The sequence below is a fragment of the Mus pahari genome, chromosome 4 (genome assembly GCF_900095145.1).
Source record: "Mus pahari chromosome 4, PAHARI_EIJ_v1.1, whole genome shotgun sequence".
Classification (NCBI taxonomy): Eukaryota; Metazoa; Chordata; class Mammalia; order Rodentia; family Muridae; genus Mus; species Mus pahari.
This window is the reverse complement of record NC_034593.1, coordinates 5,846,117-5,861,326: the sequence shown is the minus strand read 5'-3', so window position 1 is coordinate 5,861,326 and position 15,210 is coordinate 5,846,117. Positions and strand designations below refer to the sequence as shown.

At 44.1% G+C, this 15,210-nt stretch overlaps 1 protein-coding gene across 2 annotated transcripts in view; it reads left to right on the top strand.

Moving 5' to 3' along the window:
- The window catches only part of Pag1 (phosphoprotein membrane anchor with glycosphingolipid microdomains 1), a 145,875-nt gene that overhangs the window by 50,751 nt on the left and 79,914 nt on the right, over positions 1 to 15,210 (top strand). For both annotated transcript variants that reach the window (XM_029537288.1, XM_029537287.1), the window contains exon 2: positions 1,301 to 1,359. The gene's annotated coding sequence lies outside the window, so the exon portion shown is untranslated. The remainder of the gene's footprint in view (positions 1 to 1,300; positions 1,360 to 15,210) is intronic.

Sequence of the window (15,210 nt, the reverse complement as noted above, 5' to 3'; positions counted from 1 at the left end):
GGGTCTCACCTGGGCAGGGTCTCACCTGGGCAGGGTCTCACCTGGGCTGGGTCTCACCTGGGCAGGGTCTCACCTGGGCAGGGTCTCACCTGGGCAGGGTCTCACCTGGGTAGGGTCTCACCTGGCAACTCTTTGCCCATTCTGACATTGCTTTCCTTATCATTTCTTTCTAAGGAACAATTTTGTCCTTCCCTTTTTAAACTTTACCAAAACAGAAACAAATCAAAAGCATAAAAGAGTCACTGTTTTACCTCAGGATTCATCCTCAAGCAATCTCCACCAACTCTTACTTCTCCCCACTCTCCAGAGTCTCCCTTCCATGACACAAACTTAAGAAGTCTACCTAATAACCATCCTACAAAAGCAGAATTTTAGATTTGACTTCAATTTCTCAAATTTTAGTCACACCTCTTGCAGGACAAGATCTTTGTAAGTTATACAATCTTACTGTTAATAGGCATAAGGCACTGTATTAAATTACAGTGTATTTCAAGTTGAAGGAGTAAATAGCATGGCTAGATCCATGCTAGCAATTAGCACATGGTTCTTCACCCTTTCATTTCATATTCCCCCTCCCTCCCTCTCTCTCCCCCTATCTCCCACTCTGCCTCCCTCTCTCCCTCTTTCTCCCTCTCTTTCAGTACATAGCTGTTTTAAATCTGTGGTACATTGCCCATTGTGCAGGTCTGTGGTTCCGTGTGTGATATATAACACATGCCTACTGTAGGAATCTATAGATTGGGAAGAGGAGGAAGGAAGCAAGACTCAAATATGGCAGAGACATAACTAACATTTTTGCAGTGTCATTTCTATTTGCTTACATAGATATGTACACTGTGCACATGTGTACATTTATCTTATATAGAACTGTTTGTTTAGATTTAGATTGGTTTGTGTTATGTGTATGCTTTGCCTGCATGTATACATGTGTACCACATGCAGGACTGGTGCTCATGAAGGTCATAAGAGGGCGTCTGATTGCCTGGCACTGAAGTTAAGGACAGTCGTGAGTCACTGGCACCCGTGTCCAAGGTCAGAACTGAACTCAGGTCTTCTGCAAGAACAAGCACTCATAACCACAAGCCCGTCGACTATGGGTATTTTAAGAGCACATTTCAAGTTTTGTCTTTAGGACTCCTTTCTATGTAGTACTAAAATGCTACAGTTTAAAGTTTACTGATCAATTTCCTCCTTTACTGCATAATTTTTAGTAAGTAAAGGATAAGGTAATAACTTTTTTATTCTTTTAGTTTTAGTCCAATAAGAAATTTAAAAATATTTTCCTCTTGTTCCTTTCTAGAACACACTGAGTCCTTCTCTGATTTCAACAGTGGAACACAACTTCAGAGCTGGGAATTGGTGAGTTCAGGGTATTTATTCATCTAAGTCGGGGTATTTATTCATCTTTAATTTTGATCATTCAAGCTTGCTTCTAAGGTAACTCTGTATGTAGCTACCCTGCACGTGCAGATGCACAGCTCTACCCAGGTGTGAGCTAGCCTGCATGTGCAGATGTGCAGCTCCAGCCAGGTGTGAGCCAGCCTGCACGTGCAGATACAGAGCTCTGGCCAGGTGTGAGCCAGCCTCCACGTGCAGATGCACAGCTCTACCCAGGTGTGAGCCAGCCTGCATGTGCAGATGTGCAGCTCCAGCCAGGTGTGAGCCAGCCTACACGTGCAGATACACAGCTCCAGCCAGGTGTGAGCTAGTTCCACCTTAGATGTCACACCATGACCACTGTGCCACAGGGGCAGCTGTAACTTGTCTGTTTTATGTTGCTCTAACAAACCCTGATAGAAACAGCAGGAGATGTCTGTTTGGGGTCACAGTTGGGGTCAGAAGCATCATCACTTTTGGGCTCATAGTGAGGAAGATTGAAGAGCATGATGGGACAAGCTGCTCCCTCCTAGCAATGAGGAAGCAGAGAGCCAGGGAGGAAGTGTATAAGGCATCACCAGCAGCCCACTTCCTCTGAACCCCGCCTCTGCTCAGGCTGAACTCATAGCTGCTGAATCCATTGATGGGATTCAGCCCTAATAAGTCAGTCAGCTCTCAAAAGCTCCACCAGCTGTCCACCGGGCGGCTAACACATGAGATATTTCCTACCCAGAGACAAGAGACTAAGACACCAACAGGCACAGTTCCTATGCCATGGGACTTCAAGCAGTGTCTGGCTCAGTCCTCACTCTGCTTCTTGATACTCCATGGCAGGCCAGTGCTACCCCGTCTCAGTCTCTTTCCTCATCCAGAGATGGGAATACTAACTGCACAGCCTCCTGAGCTGTGTGAAGGATGACGGGTATACACAGCTCTCCCCACCACTACCGTCATCAGGACCATGAGGCTGTGTTTACAGACTCCTGAGCTNTGAAGGATGACGGGTATACACAGCTCTCCCCACCACTACCGTCATCAGGACCATGAGGCTGTGTTTACAGACTCCTGAGCTGTGTGAAGGATGACCGGTATACACAGCTCTCCCCACCACTGCCATCATCAGGACCATGAGGCTGTGTTTACTGTGACCATGATCAGTCCTGATACCAGTTACATCGGAAACCCCTGAGTGATCTGGGCTTGGACTGGCATGTTAACAGAATCACATCCAGAATGAAATCCTTGAGCCTAAGCAAATGACAAGTCAGTGCAAAGACTTTAATACTTGATTTTAGCCATTGGATTACTACAAGGTTATCACTTTTTAAAATGAATCCTGGACCTTGAAGTGTCATTTCCACCCCATTTAAAAGATTTAGAAGTCTCAAGTGTCCTGACCTCCCTGACCCGCTCCCATTATAGACCGTTATCTGTGCCTCTCTACTCACAGAGGAAAGGGTCCATCTGGTCTGCGTTTTCCCAGTCCCTCACATCTTGGTAAAAATAAGCCATTGTCTTTTAATTAAATCTTTTCTTGTGCTTGTTGAGAAATCCAGAGTTAAGTCTTTGCTATTAGGCGAGCTGGGTCACTGCTGTTTGAGTCCTGAGTCATTTGCAGTGCAACTACAGAACCTAGAAACAGATTCCTCCTCCTCCTCCTCCTCCTCCTGTTAACTAAGGCTAAAGAGTATGTGCTCAACAGCTTTGATTATCTGTGCTCCAAAAATGCCTTCCTCTGATCTCCCAGCATTTGACAAGAATCTCAATTCAGAGATTAAGTACTTTCTCTACAGCACTGTTTCCTCTAGAGTAACTCGCCTTACACATTTAGTGTTGACCTAAAGTGCAGGACATTCTCCAGTCAGGGAACATTCAGCTTTAACAGGGAGCCATGCAGTTTGGAATAGGCATCAGATGCATCTCTAGTACACTCAAGGCCCCCAGTGTCTGCAGAGCACTGTCTGCTCCTTTTGTGCCATGGCCTGACTCTCACACTTTTCAGTGAAGATAGTTTTCTGTTTGTCATTTGTCGTTCTTTCTAACTGAATGTGAGTTTGCAGTTTGTTCTCTGCTGGATGAGATTCCAGTCCCCTGTCCCCTGATAACCCCCATTTGAGTGTTGCAGGCAGCTCTCCAAATGACCAGGTGTGCGGGGAAAGTGCCTCCCCCACCTGCTCTCTCCTCTTCTGCTATCAGCTGATTGCTTTTCCTGGAATCAATACTCCAATTAATGGCATCCCTGTTGACCCAGTACTCAAGCCAGGAGTCTCTGCCCTGACCTGGCTCCTCCCCATTCAGTCCATACCAGATTCTGGATTTAAGATTATGCAAAAGTTTCAGGATATTGGTGCTTAGAGGGTCACATAATTGCTGTCACTAATACTCATTGTGTCTTTCTGACGTTCATTTTCTCTGCTGCCACTGGTCAGTGCTTTGTTCCTGGCCTTCATGCGTGCACATGTGCACATCTGTGCAGATCAGGTCTGAAATCAACTTCTGTAGCTTCTTTCAGAGTGACTCTCCCTGGCTGAGGACCCTGCTCATGATTCTCACACCTCTGTGCCTTTGTCACCTGAACTGACTCAGACACCTGACTGTACAGCCCTGTGGCCCAGTCCTGAGTACCCTCCAGCATGCTTTACACTGCTCCATGGGGCTGGATTTCCTTGGTTTAGTTTTTTAAAGGCAGGGTTTCTCTGTGTATCCTGAGTGTCCTAGAACTCCCTCTGTAGACCAGGCTGGCCTCAAACTCAGAAATCTGCCTGCCTCAACCTTCCGGTGCTGGGATTAAAGGGGTGAGCCACCATTGCCCAGTTCCACAGCTGGATTTCTTGAAGTGTTCTAGACAAGCAAGACACGGTGCACACTGTCCTCATTTCTGAGAATGTTCTGGCCCCTCGTTTCTTCTCAATTCTGGAGCATCCTTCAAGACCCACCTCAGTCTCCATCTCCTCTGAGAAGCTCTCCTTGCCCCTCTAGGTACCACAGGATCCATGCAGTTCATTAGCTGCATCTCCAATCACTGTGTTGCTGTTAGCTACCTGTATATGGCCTTCCTATGGATGCTGAGCTGGAAGCCAAGATTCTAATCCTATCTTTGTACCTACAACATCTAGTTACTGCCTGGACCATTCAGGTTTCTATGGATGAAGCATCTCTAACACTAATAAAGAGAAGGCATTAATGAGAAGGAATTGACCTCAAGCTGTTCTTTTCCTCTGACCTCCCACAAGCTTCTAATGTAGCTTTGTTTTCTCCTTTTGGTTTTCACATCAGTGTTTTAAGGAAGTACCACTGAATCCTACCCAAGGTCTTTCACTCTTTTGCTGATATCAGTGCTAAAGTATTGGCTACATTTTTCCTAAACTTGAAATCCGGTACTGTTTTCACAAGGGAAAAGAAGGTTCAGCCTGTGTCTTTATTACCCTGTTGATGATAGTGGCCTATTCTGTGATGCTTAATTTGGGAGCGAACCCATTTGCAGGCTTCCATTGTGCCTGTGCTTTAGATATGTGTCCCATGTGTTCAGGTGTGTTTCCTGTTCCCCGGCTCTGAGAAGACAGAATCCTTACTTCCCAGGGAGGTGTGGGCTCTCAGTTCAAACCAACACTGCATTTCATGAGAAGCCACAGTTAACACAGTGATGAGCTGCTTGGTTGGGGATCGAGGGAGAGATAATAGGATTCAGTTTTAATTCATTCTAACTGTAGGCAAGAGCCTAGATGCCCTGAAGTGGCTTTGCAGTCAAAGGTTACTGCAGGGTACCGCAGAACTTCCCACAACTGCTCCCACTGCTTTGCTGTGTGGTGATGGCAGGGCAGTGGGTGGCAGGGCTGAGGAAATGACTGCTCTCTCGCGCGCTCTCTCTCTCTCCAGCTTCTCTCTGAAGTTGGCACTTTGGCTCAGAAACCTGAGGTTAATATCAGCATACACTGTTAGCTTTACTTCTGAGAGCAGTTCGTTTTAATAGCAACCTGCCTGTATCTTGAAAAGCATCCAAACGCAGCAAGAAAGGTTTGGCCAGGGATCTGAAGCAGTAAATTAGCTACCTCGGAGCTAGCAGTCAGCGGGCTCATTCGGTTTTTATTCTTGCCCCTCTTTTCCCATATTATATTCTAAATCGTAAGAAAATATGTCTGCTCACTTCAGATAGTTGGGATTTTTTTGTTTTTTAAATTTCTTGGTTCACACGTTACCCAGAGAGTACCACTATTGCCAAGTCGGTTAATAGTCTCCTGACAGTTTCCCCTAAGCCCGCACAGACTTTAAATACTCCTCTGGTGGGGTGGTGGGAGGAACCTTTATAAACACAGGAGAATTGCAGAGCAGCCCCCTAGATACTCAAAAGGCAGAGTCGCAGTAGTCAAAGCTTCCTCACTCTGCCTGCACCGTCCTTTTTCTCTTCCGATTTTCCTCTTTAGAGGAAAATCAACTACTACTCTTTAAGGAGAAAAGAAGAAGTGCAGTGCTTGAGGCCCGTGGGAAGCTGCTACTTGCTGTAGATACGTGCACTACGTGTTGCAAGGAGCATGTATGGTCTTCCACTTGGGGCACATTGGACTTGAAGGTATGTGTAGAGCTCAGGTCTGGGTGCTATTGATTTTCCTCTTACATCGGTGTTTCCCTAGAGCACAGATTTATTTCTTCATAAGGCTGAGATTATGTCAGACAGGAGTTACGGCAGTGTAAATCCATGATGCAGCCTGAGTAGGAAGAACTTTTATAAGATTCAAAATCAGTGTGCCATCATACTTCTGTGTGTGAGGGAACAGCACAGAATTAAACTTCGTTCCTGCTTTCTGAGCTACTTTGCATATGACTGCAATCTAGCTGAAATGTGACTGAAGCCTGCCTTTGCCAGATAGACAGATTAGAACCCCAAGCTGGCCAGGAGCAGCACCAGCCATGATCCTTTACCGACACTAAGTCTGTCAGCTCACATGCCTGTGGCATATAAGTCTGCCTCACAGTGCAGAGGACAAACGTGTTCATGACATACTTTATGTATTGGTTGGCTTGTTAAAATATATACAGAGTCTCTGTGGGACTAAATCATATACATCTTACTTAATTGTGGTGGTTTGAATGAGATGCCCCTCACATTCTCTGGCTTTTGAATGCGTGGTTCAGTTGCTGACACTGTTTGGGAAGCTTAGCAGGTATGGCCTTGCTCCACTTTGCTCCCTCTGCCTCCTGGTTGTGGTTTGAGATGTGAGCCCTCAGCTTCTGCTCCAGGCAGTAAGCTGCTGCTTGCTGTCATGCCTCCCCATACAGTGATGGTGACTGACTCCTACTTCCAGAACCCTTCCTTCTGTAAGCCCCGAATAAACCCTTCTTTTTATAGGTTGTCTTAGTTATGGGGTTTTGTCATAGCAATAGAAAAGTAATAAGACATTAATGCTAAAAGTGTTTACCCCTTGCTTGTAAAGAGGGTTTGGGGAGCTAGGCTTCCCTCCTCATTCCCGTTTGTTGCTTAGCCTGGGATCTAAGCAGTCTTGCTCACATGTGTGCTATAATGTGTTGCCTTGCCACAGGCTGAAAGCAACTGGGTAACTTGGTCATGAGCTGCACTTCCAACAATATGAGCTAAAATTATCCTCTCCTGTTTAACAGTTAATTGTATGAGTTTTGTTGTTGTTGTTGTTGTTGTGGCAATGAAAAATTAACATAGTGGTCAGAGGTAGTTTTTAGAGTTATCTGAGCAAGACTGGCAACTAGCTGTGGATCAGTTTGTGTCTTCCAAAACAGTCTATGGAATCCTAAATCTCTGTTGCTATAGTGATGTAAGGAGGGTCCTTGGAAGGCAATTAAATAATGAGGAGGGAAGTTGTCACTGTAGTTTTAGTGATGATGACAAAAAGAACTGTCTACTGGAACCCAAACATGCTGGCACCCTGGTCCATCTTGGTCATGGACTTCAGCTCCTAAAGCTATAAGGGACAATACACTGCTTAAACAGTGTGCTGATAAGCGTTGACACTTCAGTAGCAGCAAGGTGATTAGGAAGCACTCGGTGTGTACCTGCAAAGCGTGAACATGCATCTGCCTGTGGAGTCATAGGCAAAGTGGAGGCGTGAAGAGGCACTCTTCATCTTTAACTCTTAGACTATCTGGTACATCATATACATCAAAAGCTTAATAAAAATCTGTTAACTGGGGCTGGTGAGATGGCTCAGTGGGTAAGAGCACCCGACTGCTCTTCCGAAGGTCCAGAGTTCAAATCCCAGCAACCACATGGTGGCTTACAACCATCCGTAACAAGATCTGATGCCCTCTTCTGGAGTGTCTGAAGACAGCTACAATGTACTTACATATAATAAATAAATCTTAAAAAAAATAAAAAAATAAAAAAAAAAATCTGTTAACTGAAAGAAAAAAAAAAGTATTTACCCTTTGTGGATAAAAGTATCTATCAAATGGAAATTTGCTATTTAATATTTGGCTTTTGAATTTATTTTTAAAACTATGTGTCAAATTTTTCCTAAACTGGTTGTTTTTCTATTGGCTGAAAAGCTCATCTAGTGGTAGTGTCATGACAGAATTCTAGTGGTTATTCTATGAACTCTTTATCTTCACCTAGGGATGCAGGTGACGTAGACACTGGCCTTAGCGGCTTCTTGCCCTGTGTGACCTAAGGCAAGTGCCTGGATTCTCTGGGACGAAGGTTCCTCGTTTAAAGAGCAGTAAGCAGCAGCTGTAAGCCGGCGAGCGCTCACATCTTGGTGTCCATGGTCTTCCACACATCTAGCTTGTCTCTCCACTTCAAAGTAACTCACTGGTATTTAAAGAGGAAATGAATGAGACAGAAGGGGTAGAGAGATGAGAATTATTCCCTCTGGAAGAACATGGTTTGTTCCAATGCCAACAATCTGGAAACTCAACTGCCAACAGCCCCAGCTCCCTTAGAAACTGCACCAGCAAGACACGCGGTGGGGTGGAGACTGGGAACCTCACACCCTGTGCTGACAGCATCCAGGTGTCCTGGGCCAAGGGCTCAAGCCCTTTGCCTGAGGTTAGGGTGGTCTGAGCTACTGTTCCGTTGAATCTCAGTTCCTGACGGTAGCTGGTCTCTGCCTCGTCACGTTAGCTTGAGCCTCAGCCTTGGACACTGTGTAGATTGCACATATTGCAGATGTTTCTAGGTCCACCCGAGCTAATGCAGGACAGAGCTTTATCCTGGCTTCTCTAGGCACTGTGCATTCTGCTGCTAGTCAGCAGCTACTTTCTGTTTTGCTGGCATGGGAACCCCTGGAGGTCAGTGCGTCCCAGAAAGCTTCCCGCTCCAAGGTAAAGGCTTTTGGACAAGTGCTAGCTCTACAGGCCAGCTGCACACATGCTTTGTTCTGCTGACAGACAGAGAGAGAGCGCCTGAGGGCTTCCTGTCCTGGTACTATTGATACACTCCTGTGAGAAGCTTCACCCTCTTCTCAAGGCCTAGCTCCAACACAGTGGCCTGAGTCTGATCTGGTTCTGTCTGGGAATATAATTACTACATTGTCTGCTAATGGCTCTATTTTACATAATAATGAATCCAACTTCTTCTACCAAATCTACTTCATTTATGCAAAACAGACATAATTTGGAGTGTGGATGAATCATGCTATTCTTCGGGGATCAGAGAAGCTGTTAGGGAGCCTGTAAAATACAATTTTCTGGGCTCTTTTAAGGTTAACAAAAGAAAATGTTGGCTTTGTGTTCATCAGAGAGTGTTTATTGCCTTTGAATCTTGTGGTCTTTGTGACTCCCAGTTTGAAGAAGAAAGATGGTCTCTGCCTATCTTTTACCTCTGCAGTAAAGCCCTTGATACATCAGTGGTCTGGAAGCACTAGGAGACTTGCTCACTGATTTCCAATAGTATAGAATAGCTACTCCAAATCAAACCTGGCTATTAACCAGGAAAGGGAAGAGAATTAAATTAGCAGAGAGATACAGCAGAGGCCTTTGACAGTGCCATGACATGTCTTTATATGTGATCCCCATGAGAAACTAGTTTTATACTGGAAAGAAAACATTTGTCTCCTGAAAGATGACAAAATACTTTGCTTTATTAAAGACAATGGATTATTGGTCATAAATGGAAAACTGAGAATTCTTGTTTATTTAATTTTTTCATCAACTCATCATCAACTTGGTTCATTGTCAAAAAATAAAAATAAGAGTAAACTGCAAGACTACCATCCCTGCCTTGTGTGCAATTTGGTTTTGGGGTATAGTTAATTGTACGTATTAAGTGAAATGTCAGGCATATGAATTGACAGCTAAACATTCTAGAAGTTCTTGCTCTTGGGGCATTTATTGATCTTTGTTGTCTATGTGAAGCACAGATGCCTACATCCTTGAAAACACGCATCTAAAAGGCCGTACTCGGGGTACGCTCCCCTGGAGAGCACATAGAAAGGAACTTTTCGATCATACACAGGGTATTCTTTTTTAATAGGCTTTTAAATACAATATATTCTGTTTACAGTCTCCCCTCCCCCAACCCTACTTACCCCCCCACCCAAATCTGTACTTGTTCACTCTCTCTCTAATTGGAATACAAACACACACCCAAAAAGTAATAAAATAAAATAAAAACAAACCAAAATCGGACAAATTAAATGGGTGAAAAAGAAGAGCCAAAGAAGAAACCTAAGAAACACATTCAGACGGGAGCATATACACACAGAAAATCCATTCAGATGGGAACATATATACACACACAGAAAATCCATTCAGACGGGAGCATATATACACACACAGAAAATCCATTCAGACCGGAACATATATACACACACAGAAAATCCATTCAGACGGGAACATATATACACACACAGAAAATCCATTCAGACGGGAACATGTATACACACACAGAAAATCCATTCAGACGGGAGCATATACACACAGAAAATCCATTCAGACGGGAACATATATACACACACAGAAAATCCATTCAGACGGGAACATATATACACACACAGAAAATCCGTTAAAAACACAATTGAAAAACCATAAACTATAAGGAAAACATCTGTAGAAGGGGAAAAAAACATCATGAAACAAAAGAAACAAAAAAAACCCCAAAACCCTCCAAAAGTACCATTGGCCATCATCTAATGCTGATCGTGGGACCTCTCCTTAAGTGTGGTTTGTATACCCAGCGAGACTCCACTGGAGAAAACAAATTTTGCTTTCTAAGGAGTTATCAATTCAAGATTAGGAGCTCATTCCAACTTCCCCTCGCAGTAATGAGACTCAGTCTGGGTTAGAGCTATGCAGGCCCTATGTGTACTGCCAAGTCTCTGTGAGGTCATGTGTCCTGCACAAAATCTTAAGCCTGGACCTAATGCCAATTATCTAGCACAGAAACATAAACATTTGCTCATCTGAAACTGATAATCTACTAATCTGTATTCTTTTCCAAAGCAAGAGCTCAAAACAGTGTGTGGATGTGTGCATGTGCACATATGCATTTCTGTGTGTGTGTGTGTGTGTGTGTGTGTGTGTGTGTGTACATGCATTTGGAGACCAGAGTTTATAAGAAACCTTCCTCAAATGCTCTCTGCCTTATATTTTGAGAAAGGGTTTCTCACTGAACCATTTGGCTAGACTGGCAAGCCAGCAATCTAGGGATCTGACTTTCTGGCCCTTTTAAAGCCACAGTCAGCTTTTTAGATGAGGTCCTGAGGACCTTGGGCCTTTCTCACTGAGCTACCTCCCCAGCCCCGACTCTGACCTTTAAAACCACACAAATGTGTTGAAGGCGTAGTTGCCAAGCTTGGCTTTGCTTTGGAAGGCAGTGGACTAAGATTGATGGTAGCTTCAGACTATTTTCTGAAGAACGGGGTGCACAAAGAAGTTTTACATATAATTGTAGGTGCTTTTTGGCTCCTTCTGGGCCTGGCCATTTATATAAGACCCATCCTATATAGGGCCCAATCTATATAGGACCCTGACAAATATCTTCCAACCAGTGGCTGGACTTAATTTTTGTGCTTAAAACTCTTGATGCTGCAACATCTGACATTAGTGTGGCACTCAGAGGTCTTAATTGTATACCACACTGCACTACTCCGGCAAGACAGAAGGACTTAACACGGCCTCTCACCATGGTGCTGACAGGTACAGAGGAAACAGCCATCTAGTTTAGGGAAATACTCACGGACAAAAGCAGAATTTTACGCATACTGTTTGCCCTTTAAAAACTTTATATTCTCTTGAGCTGTAATGCCCTTGTGACTTAAGACACAAATATTTAATCCATTTTCTGAGTGCAGCTAATTTATGCTAGCATTTGGATTCTTTTAGAAGAATGAGACCCTGGCTTTAGTTCCATTTAGCAGTGACTGGTGGATTTAAATAATAGGTGTGTTTCATGTGCTTGTTAAACTTTTCAACCCTGGTGAGAACAGTGCTTTTACTTACAACTTAGATCCTTTATTCTTCTGTAGTCAATGATTGTCTTGTGTGTTCTTCTACATGGAAACTAAAGAAGTAAAAATGTCCAGTCCCAGCAGCCAAGTGACTCCTCCTCTCACAGAAGGAGAGTAGAACTGAATATTGTTGACAGTAAATGTGGAACAAAAATATGTGAGAAGTGGGGCTGCGGAGCCAGAAAGGCCAAGACAAGCTCTGCACAGGAGGGGTGGCTCACGCTGGACCTCGGTGCACACATAGCACTCCCTTACAACGATAACAGCAGAAGTGCCTTGGCAGAGCCTCTCTTCTTTGCAGAGTTCTTTTTATTTTCTGAATTCTGCCACGACTAAATGCTTGTTAAAACATACCTTACCACAGACCCCAAACTCAACCAGAGCACAGAGAGGGGCCCAGAGCTGGCCAGCGTGTGGGCAGCCGTTACTCTCTCCTTTCTTACTTCTTCAGGGGAATGGCTGCCTAGAAAAGCCCAGTGGCATTGGTCTGGGCCCTTTTGAAGCTCTGTTGCAAATCCAGCAGGGAGAATGGCTTGGACAAGACCAGCCCATTATTCCAGATGCTGTAACAGAGCCACACACAGCAGTGAAAGCTCCCTTCTCACATCCAGCATATTTGGGGTGTGAGTGTGGTCGCTGGTGAGAGGTTTAGGACCAACTGGCCAGGCTCTGAGATGTCCTCCTCACTGACTAGCCATGTCACTTGACCATGCTGCCTAACACCCTCTGTGTCTCTGCATCCTAGTTCATAAAAGGAAGAGATAATAATGGCACCTTCTTCTGAGGCTTGCTGTTAATATATTCTTTGGCCCACTCTTAGCTGTAATCATCATTACTGCCATTTGAAGTCAAAGCAGTTGCACTCAGAGGTTAATTAACTTGCCCCATTTCACACACAGTGTGACCCAGAGCCTGGGGCTTTGTATGTGTCCCTCTGTAAACCCTGCACAGAGGATACATTCATGCTGCCCTGAATAGAATTTCAGAATTGCGTGATCAAGCTTCATTGCAGACCAACCTATTTTATGTATGTTCTCTGTAGATCACCCTACCCATCCCAGATTTTCACTTGTCAAAGAATCCCAGGTGGACAGCAATGCATTTGGGGACTTATTATCTATAAATAAAGTTTTATAGGGCAGCATGCCCTTCTCCTTCAACTGCGTGTCTATCTTGGGCCTGTGCTGACCAAGTTAGAGTTGTAAAGGAATGACTAGATTCTAATACCTGAGATATTTATGCCCTAGCATTTGACAGAAAAGCGAGGAGTTTCCTGATCTCGCTGAGTATTTTAATCTTTCCTGAGGTGGTGATCCTTAAATTATAGATGCCTATCAAATTCCTCTACCTCCCCACCCATGTCCTCCTTAAGACTGGCATCTACCAAATGCTTTGTGTCTACTTTCCACTGGGACTCCGCTCCTCCTGGGTCTCCTAACCCCAGTAAGACCACTACCATGTGTCAGCATGCCGCCCTCCTCTTCCCTGCTTGCAGCCAATCTGTTAGGAATGCCTGTCTGCTGATTCTCCTAAATGCATAATCTGCTTCAGGATACTGGACACTGGCCTGGGCCTCGAATGAGCCAGTGCTCCCCATTACAGTGTACTCAGAGACAGCCCAGAAATTACTCTTGTGGAGGTGTATCAGATAATAGTCATTGATACATCTCTGCCCTGAGAGAGAGGTCCATTGCTGAGTTGTAGGCGTGGCTTCTGAAGGAAGAATTTGGAAATGGTAGAAGGTAGAATATCCATAACTATAATTTCCTTACTTGAACATGTAGGGGAAATGTGGCTATCTGATTGATCGAGGTCATACTTGAAAACTATTTGTTTAATGCTTTGAAGTGGAATTTGATACAAGGCCTCCTTGGCTGAGGGTGAGGAGTTAAAACCCTTAACAGACATTTTTTTTTCTTGTTCCTCCAAAGAGCTCAGTCAGATAATAAATGCATTTTGATCCTCATCAGTATTATGTGAATATTACTGTAAAGCTCACGATATTATTAGCTCTGTTTACTCTTTTATGAATTTCAATTATTCTCTGATAGCTGGTAAAGAGCACAGAGGAGTATCATACAACCAAGCTGGAAGCACAGGGATTAGTGGGTAATTAAAACCCACTCAGTGCCTTAGCGGCTTTGATCGTGGCATTTGTTGTTGCAAACATTTTCATAGTGCCTTAATTTCAGTCTCTATTTGAATCTTAGTCAGGAGTTGTCTTTGTTTCCCAAGAACAGCAGATATGTTGACAGTACTTACATGTAGAGCTGAGACCATAAATTAATTCTAATTCTTCCAGCAAAGACATTAGTCTTTATGTAACAACATAATCTCAACAATAACGAGTCCAATGCCAAGCAGTGATCATAAAGATTAACTTTTCCTTTGGTTGGGGATAATATAATACATCTATAAGCTTGCCCAAATACTTCCCAAACTCTTAATTATCTGTAGACTGTCAAAGATATATTTTGATCAGACGTATAAAGAAAAAGTATGCTCAATAACTGTCAAATTAAGGATAATTTTACATTCCAACGTAGGGAAAGATGTCACCTACCCTCAGATTTCAAATTTGCTGAAATGCTTAAAGAAGAAAGCAGGTGTTTGCGAATGTTAAGATAATGCATAGACTCAATGCCCTTTTCCCAGACGCCCCCTGTAGTGTTTGCCAGCTGTCATCCTGTCACTACTTATAAACAGGTGACCATGGAGGCCTCCTGTCTAAGCTGCCAGCCATTTGGGCATCTGGGACAGGTTGTTTTTTGTTTTGTTTTGTTTTGTTTTGTTTTGTTTGAAACACAGTCTATCCGTGTAGCCCTGGCTGTCCTAGAACTTCCTAAATAGACCAGGCTGTCCTCAAACTCACAGAAATCCTTCTGCCTGTCTCTGCAGAACTAGGATTAAAGGTGTGCACCATTGCAACTAGGTTGTTTTGGTATTTTTTCTTTTTTTGTTTTTTTTTATTAGATATTTTCTTTATTTACATTTCAAATGTTATCCCCTTTCCTACTTTCCTACTTTCAGAAAATCCCCTATACCCTCCCCCCTCCCCCTGCTCCCCAACCCACCCACTCCCACTTTCTGGCCTTGGCATTCCCCTATACTGGGGCATAGAATCTTCACAAGACCAAGGGCCTCTCCTCCCATTGATGGCCGACTAGGCCATCCTCTGCTACATATGCAGCTAGAGACAAGAGTCCTACCATGTGTTTTCCTTGGTTGGTGGTTTAGTCCCTGGGAGCTCCAGAAGTACTGGTTAGTTCATATTGTTGCTTCTCCTATAGGGTTGCAGACCCCTTCAGCTCCTTGGGTCCTTTCTCTAGCTCCTTCACTGTGGAACCTATGCTCCGTCCAATGGATGGCTGTGAGCATCCACATCTGTATTTGCCAGGCACTGGCAGAGACTCACAGGAGA